Source organism: Myotis brandtii, unplaced genomic scaffold (assembly GCF_000412655.1).
Source record: "Myotis brandtii unplaced genomic scaffold, ASM41265v1 scaffold29, whole genome shotgun sequence".
Lineage (NCBI taxonomy): Eukaryota > Metazoa > Chordata > Mammalia > Chiroptera > Vespertilionidae > Myotis > Myotis brandtii.
In genome coordinates, this window is record NW_005361075.1 from 1,308,129 (window position 1) to 1,316,627 (window position 8,499).

At 47.9% G+C, this 8,499-nt stretch overlaps 1 long non-coding RNA gene across 1 annotated transcript; it reads right to left on the minus strand.

Annotated features, from left to right (window-relative positions):
- Positions 1-3,810: 3,810 nt before the first annotated feature.
- Positions 3,811-7,561, minus strand: LOC106726598. Its single transcript, XR_001362662.1, has 3 exons — positions 6,726-7,561; positions 6,268-6,381; positions 3,811-4,782 (listed from the first exon to the last, which is right to left on the minus strand). It is a non-coding gene; the product is annotated as an uncharacterized LOC106726598 (long non-coding RNA).
- Between the last annotated feature and the right edge of the window lie 938 nt (positions 7,562-8,499).

Sequence of the window (8,499 nt, forward strand, 5' to 3'; positions counted from 1 at the left end):
GCCGCGGAACCCCCGACGCCTGCGGGGGGACGACGGGAGGCAGGAAAAGTCGCCGTTTTCGTCCCGCCTTGCCCACTGCCTCCTCCCCAACCCGCTTCCTAGACTCCCGGGTACCTGCGGGCCACCCCGAAGTAAAGGCCTATTTAGTCTCTCTTTCTCCGCGCCGTGGGCCAGAGGGCACGGCTGTGCCCGGGAAAATGCCCGAGAACCCGCGGCTGGAGCTGCCCGAGGAACACGGCCACCCTAAGCCGGGACGGGTCTTCTGTCCTCTTTCTCTCATCGTGGTGGCGTCCAGGCCAGAAGTCAGCTGTCGTGGCGTCCAGGCCAGAAGTCGGTCTGGCAGACACCTGCGGGAGGCAGTGTGGTGTAAAGGACTTGGACTCCCGGCCGCGGACGGACTAGGCTCAATCCCACCCCGTCCCTTACCAGCTGCCTGGCCTCGGGCAAGCCACGTAACTCCGCGGTGTCCCAGTTTCTTCATCTGAAGTCAGAGCAGAGCGGTGCCCAAGTAAAAAGGCCGGAGGTCAGCAGCAGCATAGGGTTAGCGCCCGGAGCGCGCTAACCTCCTGTCACTTGCAAACCCTGTCACCTTGCCCACCGCTGGCTCCGTGGATACAGAGTGGTCCTGCGGACCGAAGGGTCTCGGGTTCCAGTCTGGTCCAGGGCACGTGCCCAGTTGCGGGATCGATCAGCAGTAGGGGCCGAGGCAGCCGGTCAATGATTCTCTCTCATCATTGAGGTTTCTATCTCCCTCTCCCTCTCCCTTCTTCTCTGAAATCAATTTAAAAATATATATTTTTTTCAATTAAAAATATTTTTAAACAAACAAACTGTCTTACCTTGGAAAAGTTACTTAACGTCTCTTCGGTTATAATTTGATCTCTAGGCCCTTCAATGGTTTCCCATTTCACTAAGCACAAAAGCCAGAATCTTTATAATGGCCTGCAAACCCCTCTGTCCTGTTGGCTGCTACTTCTCTGACCTCATCTCCTACCGTTCTACACTCTACTCCTACTCTGTCTACACTGGCTGTCACCAGGGCCTTGCACATTAGGCCCTGTAAGGTTCTGGTTCTCCAGATATCCACATGGTTCCCTCCCTCAGTGCTCCAGTTCTCTGTTCAGATGCCACTTTATCAGAGGAGCCTTTCTTGGCCATCCTGTTTAAAACAGCAACAACAACACCTCCACCACCGAAATCTACCTGCTTTCCTGCTAACACTCTATTCTCCTTTGCTGCATTTTCTCCATTGCACTTACTATCTGGCATACCATATATTTTTACTTGTTTATTTATTTACTATCTCTGCCCTGCAGATTTTTATCTGCTTTGTTCACTTGTATTTCCAGTACTTAAAACAGTTACTGGTACATTTTTAAATATTTAATAAATATTTGATGAATAAATGAATAAGTTAATCCATGTAATTACCCTAAAAAGTGCTGGCCTACCTTAGCTGGTGTGACTAGGCTGGTTGGAGTATCATCCCATGTACCAAAAGGTGGCCAGTTTCATTCCTAGTCAGGGCACATACAAGAATCAACCAATGGCCTTAGCCGGTTTGGCTCAGTGGATAGAGCGTTGGCCTGTGGACTGGGGTCCCGGTCAAGGGCACATGCCTGGGTTGTGAGCTCCATCCCCAGTGGGGGGGTGTGCAGGAGGCAGCCGATCAATGATTCTCTCTCATCGTTGATGTTTCTCTCTCCCACTTCCTTCCTCTCTGAATTCAATAAAAATATATTTAAAAAAAAGAATCAACCAATGAATGCATTAAAAAGTGGAACAACAAATTGATCTCAATTTCTCTTCAAAAATATAAAAAATTAAGTTTGGAGCATAGTGGGTGGGAGGGCCTGAGATTACATCTCAGAAATTCTTATAATATAGGAAACAGTTGAGATTTGTATCCAAGCTCCAAAGTTCCTTCATCCCTAACTGGCAAACTTCTAGAGAGTAGGAAGGGGTAGTGGTTCCCATGCATTCATCTAGAAACACTAAGACTCAAAAAATCATTTTTCTCACGGAGCAGGCAAAGCGCTGAGGGAAGAGGCCGGTTATAAAGGTTCTTACATGACCCAAAGCCCTTACGAAGTCCTTCATGAGGTGTCCCAATTCCCTTATTATACTACAGTATTATCGCATTGGGTATAACCAACACCACTGGTGAGTGTTCAGAATCTTATTGTTCAACAGCACAAAATTTTCCATTTCAGTAAGATTTAATAGGTCAATTTTTCTGTTGTTTGGAATAACAGATGTGAGACTTAAAAATTTGTGAATAGGAAAAACAGCTTCATGAACCAAAAACTAAGGGGTGGGGGAAACTCCCTCTTTTATGGGAATTTTTAATATGATACTGGTGATAGTGTAAGAAAATTTGATTTTTTATAGGGAAAGAGATTAGACTAAAATTGTTATAGGGGATTTCCAACTGCCGGTTTAGGCCTGATCCCGCATCGGCAGTCGGACATCCCTCTCACAATCTGGGACTGCTGGCTCCTAACCATTTGCCTGCCTGTCTGCCTGATTGCCCCTAACCACTTCTGCCTGCCAGCCTGATCGCCCCCTAACCGCTCCCCTGCTGGCCTGATTGCCCCCAACTGCCCTCCCCTACAGGCCTGGTTGCCCCCAACTGCCTGCCCTCTCTCCCCTGCAGGCCCAGTAACCCCAACTCCTCTCCCCTACTGGCCTGATCACCCAGAACTTCCCTCCCCTGCTGGCCATCTTGTGGTGGCCATCTTGTGATGACATGGGTGTGGCCATCTTGTGATGATATGTGTGCAGCCATCTTGTGACCACATGGGGGTGGCCATCTTGTGTGAGGGCATGATGGTCAATTTGCATATTACCTCTTTATTATATGGGATAAGTAATTATTTTAAGATCCTACTTTCAGGTGTTATGCCAGGTGTTGGTGCTACAAAGAGGAATAAAAGATGGTTTCTTACTTGAAAGGCATTTACTATCATGGATCACATCACAGCATTGGCCTGATTCCCCCAACTGCCCTCCCCTACAGGCCTGGTTGCCCCCAACTGCCCTCCCCTGCTAGCCTGGTCACCCCCAATGGCCCTCCCTGCTGGCCTGGTCACACCCAACAGCCCTCCCTGCTGGCCTGGTCACCCCCAATGGCCCTCCCCTGCCGGCCATCTTGTGGCAGCCATCTTGTGATGACGTGAGGGCGTTGCACAAGGGTGTGACATCACCTATGCTTTTATTATATAGGGTGTACATATATATATTTAAGAGAAGAAAAGTATTACTTTTGTGTAAATTTCTAATCTGTAGTATGAAACAAGTTATATAAGTGAAAAAAATCATGATTTCTCTAAGGTCATTCAGTGAGTGAGGGCATGACTGACCCAAATGCCCTCCATCACAGTCCTGGACTGACGCTCCTTGAACTCATGATACCCAGTCTCCCAGTTCTTGGTAGTCTTTTCTTTGAGGGTGGAGGTCATCCTGAATGAAGGCAGGGAATGGGACAGGATGGTCTTACATTTTTTGCCTTCTGTTTTCCAGGACTGAGGCCATTTTGTTCAGAGCACGTGACAGAGAGAGACTTAAAGCAAGATTACATTATTTGGGATTATTTTTGTTTGTATTAAGAACTATTCAAAATATGTTTGTTCTTTAAGGTTCTCCTGGCCCTGCAGAGCTGTGAAGCACAGCTGGAAAAGCCCTAAACATGAGGAATGTGCCAGCAGAGGACTGGAGGGGATAAAGGGCAGCCTGTGAGCACAATCCATCTCTAGTACACGCTTCCAGTAGAGGGCAGGGAGGGCTGGGGTCTGTGTGGGAAGTCACACAGGGGAAGTCTTCCAGGGCAGGTGAGGAGGATGCTCTGGGAGTTACTAGGAACCATGCTTACCAGAGGAGCATCATTTAAAACTTTTATTACAAAAATGCTCAAACATACACAAAGGTAGAGAGCATAATTCTGTGAGCCTTTATATACTTAATTCAACAATGTTGATTTTGTCACTTTGTTCCTTCTACTCCTTTCTTGCTGTCATTTTTTATTTGCCAAAATATTTAAAATCAAATGTCACTTCAGTCCATACTTCCATATGCAGCTCTAGGAAATAAGAACCCCCCTTTTTTTACATGACCCCAAAGCCATTTTTACATCTAACAAAATCAGCACTGATTCCTTGGCATCATAAACATCCGGTCCATAATTAACTGTCCTCAGCTGCCGGAAACTGTCTTTTTACATTGGGTTGTCCAAATCAGGAACCAAACAAGGTCCTCATGTTCCATGTGGCAGTTGTCTTGTAATGTCACCTCTCGCCTTCTTCCCCCAGTCATTGACTAGTTGAAGAAACTGGGTCAGATATCCTTTAGAATGTCCTCCATTCAGGATGTGTCTTCTGACTTCCTCATTGTGTCATTTAATTTGTTCTTCTATCCCTAGTATTTCCTGTTAAATGGAGTTTTGGTTAAAATCATGTTCAGTGTTTTGCTTGGCAAGAGTCCTTCATAGACGGAGCTGCGTACTTCAGGCTGCATTACACCAGGGGTGCACAGTGTGTGGTTGTACCCCTTTTAGTAATGCTAAGATTACCCAGAGGCTCAGGTGGTGACAGCTTGATTCCTTCTTGGTAAATTTCTCCGTCAACCATCATACTTGGTTTTATCCATTGAAGATTCTTGCTTTAATCAATTATTACATTAAGGGTTACAAATGCTGATTTTTCTGATTCCATATTCCTTCCATATTAGCTGAAATCCTTCCGTAAATAAGAAGTTTTCTCCACCACTTACAGTTATTTGGCTACCCTGAAATATAGTTTTTACAGGACAGACAGCATAAATATTTAATTCTTTTTCTTTTTAATTGCCAATTTTCAGAAAAAGAAGTTGGGAGGAGCATCACTTAAAAAAAATTTCGCCCTAGCCAGTTTGGCTCAGTGGATGGAGCGTTGGCCTGCGGACTGAGGGGTCCCAGGTTCGGTTCCGGTCAGGGGCATGTGCCTTGGTTGCGGGCGCATCCTGGGTGGGGGGTGTACAGGAGGCAGCTGGTCGATGTTTCTCTCTCATCGATGTTTCTAACTCTCTATCCCTCTCCCTTCCTCTCTGTAAAAAAATCAATAAAATATATATTTTTAAAAATTTCATCTTAGAGCTGAATAGGGATAGATGGCCTAGATAGTGGGTGGGGCACTTGTGTCTAACCCTCACTCACTTCAGGGCATGGAGTGTGTGGGGGACAGACAGATACTAGAGGGCTTAGTGTCCTGGTCCTTGGACAGCAATGAGGTGGGCATGTGACTGATTTGGCAGCTGCAGGATGGAGAGAGAGAGGGAGAGAGAGAGAGAGAGAGAGAGAGAGAGAGAGAGAGAGAGGAAGTGAAGAAACAGCTAGACACAGAACACAGGAAGAGAGATAAAGACAGAAAGGGAAACAGAAATGAGAGATCACAAATGAAATGTACCCAATAGCAGAATAAGACAGAAAAGCAGAGCGATGTGAGGTGGATTGAAAGACCAAGGAAGAAAATAGACATGAAGATAAAGATTGAGACAGGGCCCTAACTGGTTTGGCTCAGTGGATAGAGCGTCGGCCTGCAGACTCAAGGGTCCCAGGTTCGATTCCAGTCAAGGGCATGTACCTTGGTTGCGGGCACATCCCCAGTAGGGGGTGTGCGGGAGGCAGCTGATCGATGTTTCTCTCTCATCGATGTTTCTAACTCTCTATCCCTCTCCCTTCCTCTCTGTAAAAAAATCAATAAAATATATATTTAAATAAAAAAGATTGAGACAGGAAGGGGGAAAGAAAAAGACGTATATGTTAAGTAGATTTAAAATTAAAAGGGTAAATAGAGGGAGGGAGAATTAGAGCACTAGAGAGTAGGGAAAACACATATCAAGACACAAGTTAGGTGAAGGCAGAATGACCCAGTGATAGAGAGAAAGAAGGAAGCAGAAATGGAAAGAATGATGTGGAAAGATAGAAGGAAAGATAAATGGAAGGATAAGCAGAGATGTAAAGGAAAAAAACAAAGGGTTCCAGAGAAGGAGACTGAGAAAGAGAAGACTGAAAAAGACTAGGGTCAGAGAAATTCAGAAATGTGGAGGCTCAGGGGCCCTCTGCTTAGGGTCCAGTCCCGGGCAGATACCCAGTCTCTCACTTCCAGCTTCCTCATGGTGGTTTCTTCAACCCCCTAGTCCGACTCCCCAGGGACAGGGGACTCATGACTGGCCATGTGTGGATGGGATTGTTGGGAACTGAGTCAAGGGTTCCCTGCTTCCCTCACCCCATACCAGATGAGCAGAGATGTTGCAGATGGGATTAATCCTGGAAGATTAAGGTCATGAGGCTGGGCTAGCACTCAGAGATTTGCAAGACAAGACATCCAGGCAGAGAGCACCAGATTCCTAAAAGCAAAAGACCATGTATGATGTCATGATATCCAAGGGGAGGGAGTAGCTAAAACTCTGCTGTTCAGCCTCCTCTTCTGGTCCAAGAGCCACTGATCTATCATCTTTGCCTGACTCAAGATGAGAGAGGTAAGGGGTCCAGAGACTCTTGGGTCAGTTAGAAATATGGGTGGAGGTTCAAGGGCCAAAAAATGGCCCCTGGGCAGAGGGTCCCCTACCACCTCTAGAAGAAGAAGAATCTATCTTATCTACGTGAACTCAGAGGAGCCAAGAAGAGTCCCCAGGGGAGGCTGACGAGCAGGGGGCGGTGGGGAGGGGCAGGGGATGGCCAACTTGCTTACCTTCAGAGGCCTTGCAGGAGGCTCTGAGAACAGTTTCCATTCCAAACGTTGCAGAAGAAGAGTTTCTGGAACCAGCAGGAACATGCCCAGAAACTAACTTCAAAGCAGATTCCTGTTCTCACCCCCAGGACTGAGGGGGAGGGAGGCCAGGGGCTCTGAGCAGTGTGCTGCCTTTACCTTCTGGGTGAGGGGTCCAGGTGACCCCTCTTACTCCACCCAGAGCTTCTGCCTCCTACCTGAGGAAGCAGCTCCAGAAGGGCTCCAGAAGACTGACAGTCTCTTTAGGGGGCAATAGCCCGCCTAGACTATCAGACAGTGCCACCGAGAGGTGCGAGAGGTGCGTTGTCCCCTGAAGCAGCAGCTGCAGTGGCCAATGGAGCCTGGAGGCCCCCAGGCAGGCCCTCTGCCACAGCCACAGTTGTTACTATAGGCCAAACAGGAGCTGGGACAGGCGGTTCGGCCCTTGGCACTAGGGTAAATGGGGCAAGGTGAGGGATGGCAGTAGGCCAAGTGAGGATCAGAGCATGGGACACCAGAGCTATGGTAACAAGTTGAGGGAGGACAGGCAGGGCAGGAGCAGGTGCAGGGTGGGCCAGGGAGGCTGGGACAGGAGGGACAGGTAGCTGCGTAGGAGGGGTAGGCAGTGCAGTTGCAGGTGGGAGGAGGACAGGCAGGGCAGGGGCAGGCACAGGCAGAGGGAGGACAGGATAGACAAGGAGAGGCAGCTGGTGGGACATGCCCAGAGGGTGCAGGAGGTTGTTGGTGGGTGGCCTTCTTGTTTCGTGGCCCCAAACGTAGGCCCAGAGAGAAGTCCATTCAGCTGCAGAATCTGCCAGGCTCGGGGGTTGAGTGAAGTGGGGGCAGGGGTAGAGTAGGAGGGGCGGACTGAGGTGGGGGCGGGTGGCGGTGTGTGGGAGGAGGGGTACAGGATTAAACCTAAGACACTGCTGATCCTTGTTGATCCTTCAGGGAGCTCAGACCTCTCCAATCAGCCCTCTTCTTCCAGGCCTGCCCAGCAATGCTCTCCTGTGGTGCTCCTCTCCACTGGAAACCTCTGTCTGCACCAGACCAGAACGTGGCCTTCAACTCGGACGTGCACTTGCATGCCTTCAGTCCTTGCTCACACTGTTCCTTCAGCTGGGAGTGCCTTTTCTCTTTTCTTCACTTGGCAAGGTCCTATAGCAGCGGTTCTCAACCTGTGGGCCGCGACCCCTTTGGGGGTTGATCGACCCTTTCACAGGGGTCGCCTAAGACCATCAGAAAACACATATATAATTACATATTGTTTTTGTGATTAATCACTATGCTTTAATTATGTTCGTTTTTTTAAATATATATTTTATTGATTTTTTACAGAGAGGAAGGGAGAGGGATAGAGAGCCAGAAACATCGATGAGAGAGAAACATCGATCAGCTGCCTCCTGCACATCCCCTACTGGGGATGTGCCAGCAACCAAGGTACATGCACTTGACCGGAATCGAACCTGGGACCTTTCAGTTCGCAGGCCGACGCTCTATCCACTGAGCCAAACCAGTTAGGGCTATGTTCGATTTTTAACAATGAAAATACATCCTGCATATCAGATATTTACATTACAATTCATAACAGTAGCAAAATTACAGTTATGAAGTAGCAACGGAAATAATTTTATGGTTGGGGGTCACCACAACATGAGGAACTGTATTAAAGGGTCGCGGCATTAGGAAGGTTGAGAACCACTGTCCTATAGTCTCTGAACTCTTTCCTTTTATTTAATCAAAAAGTATTTCTTGA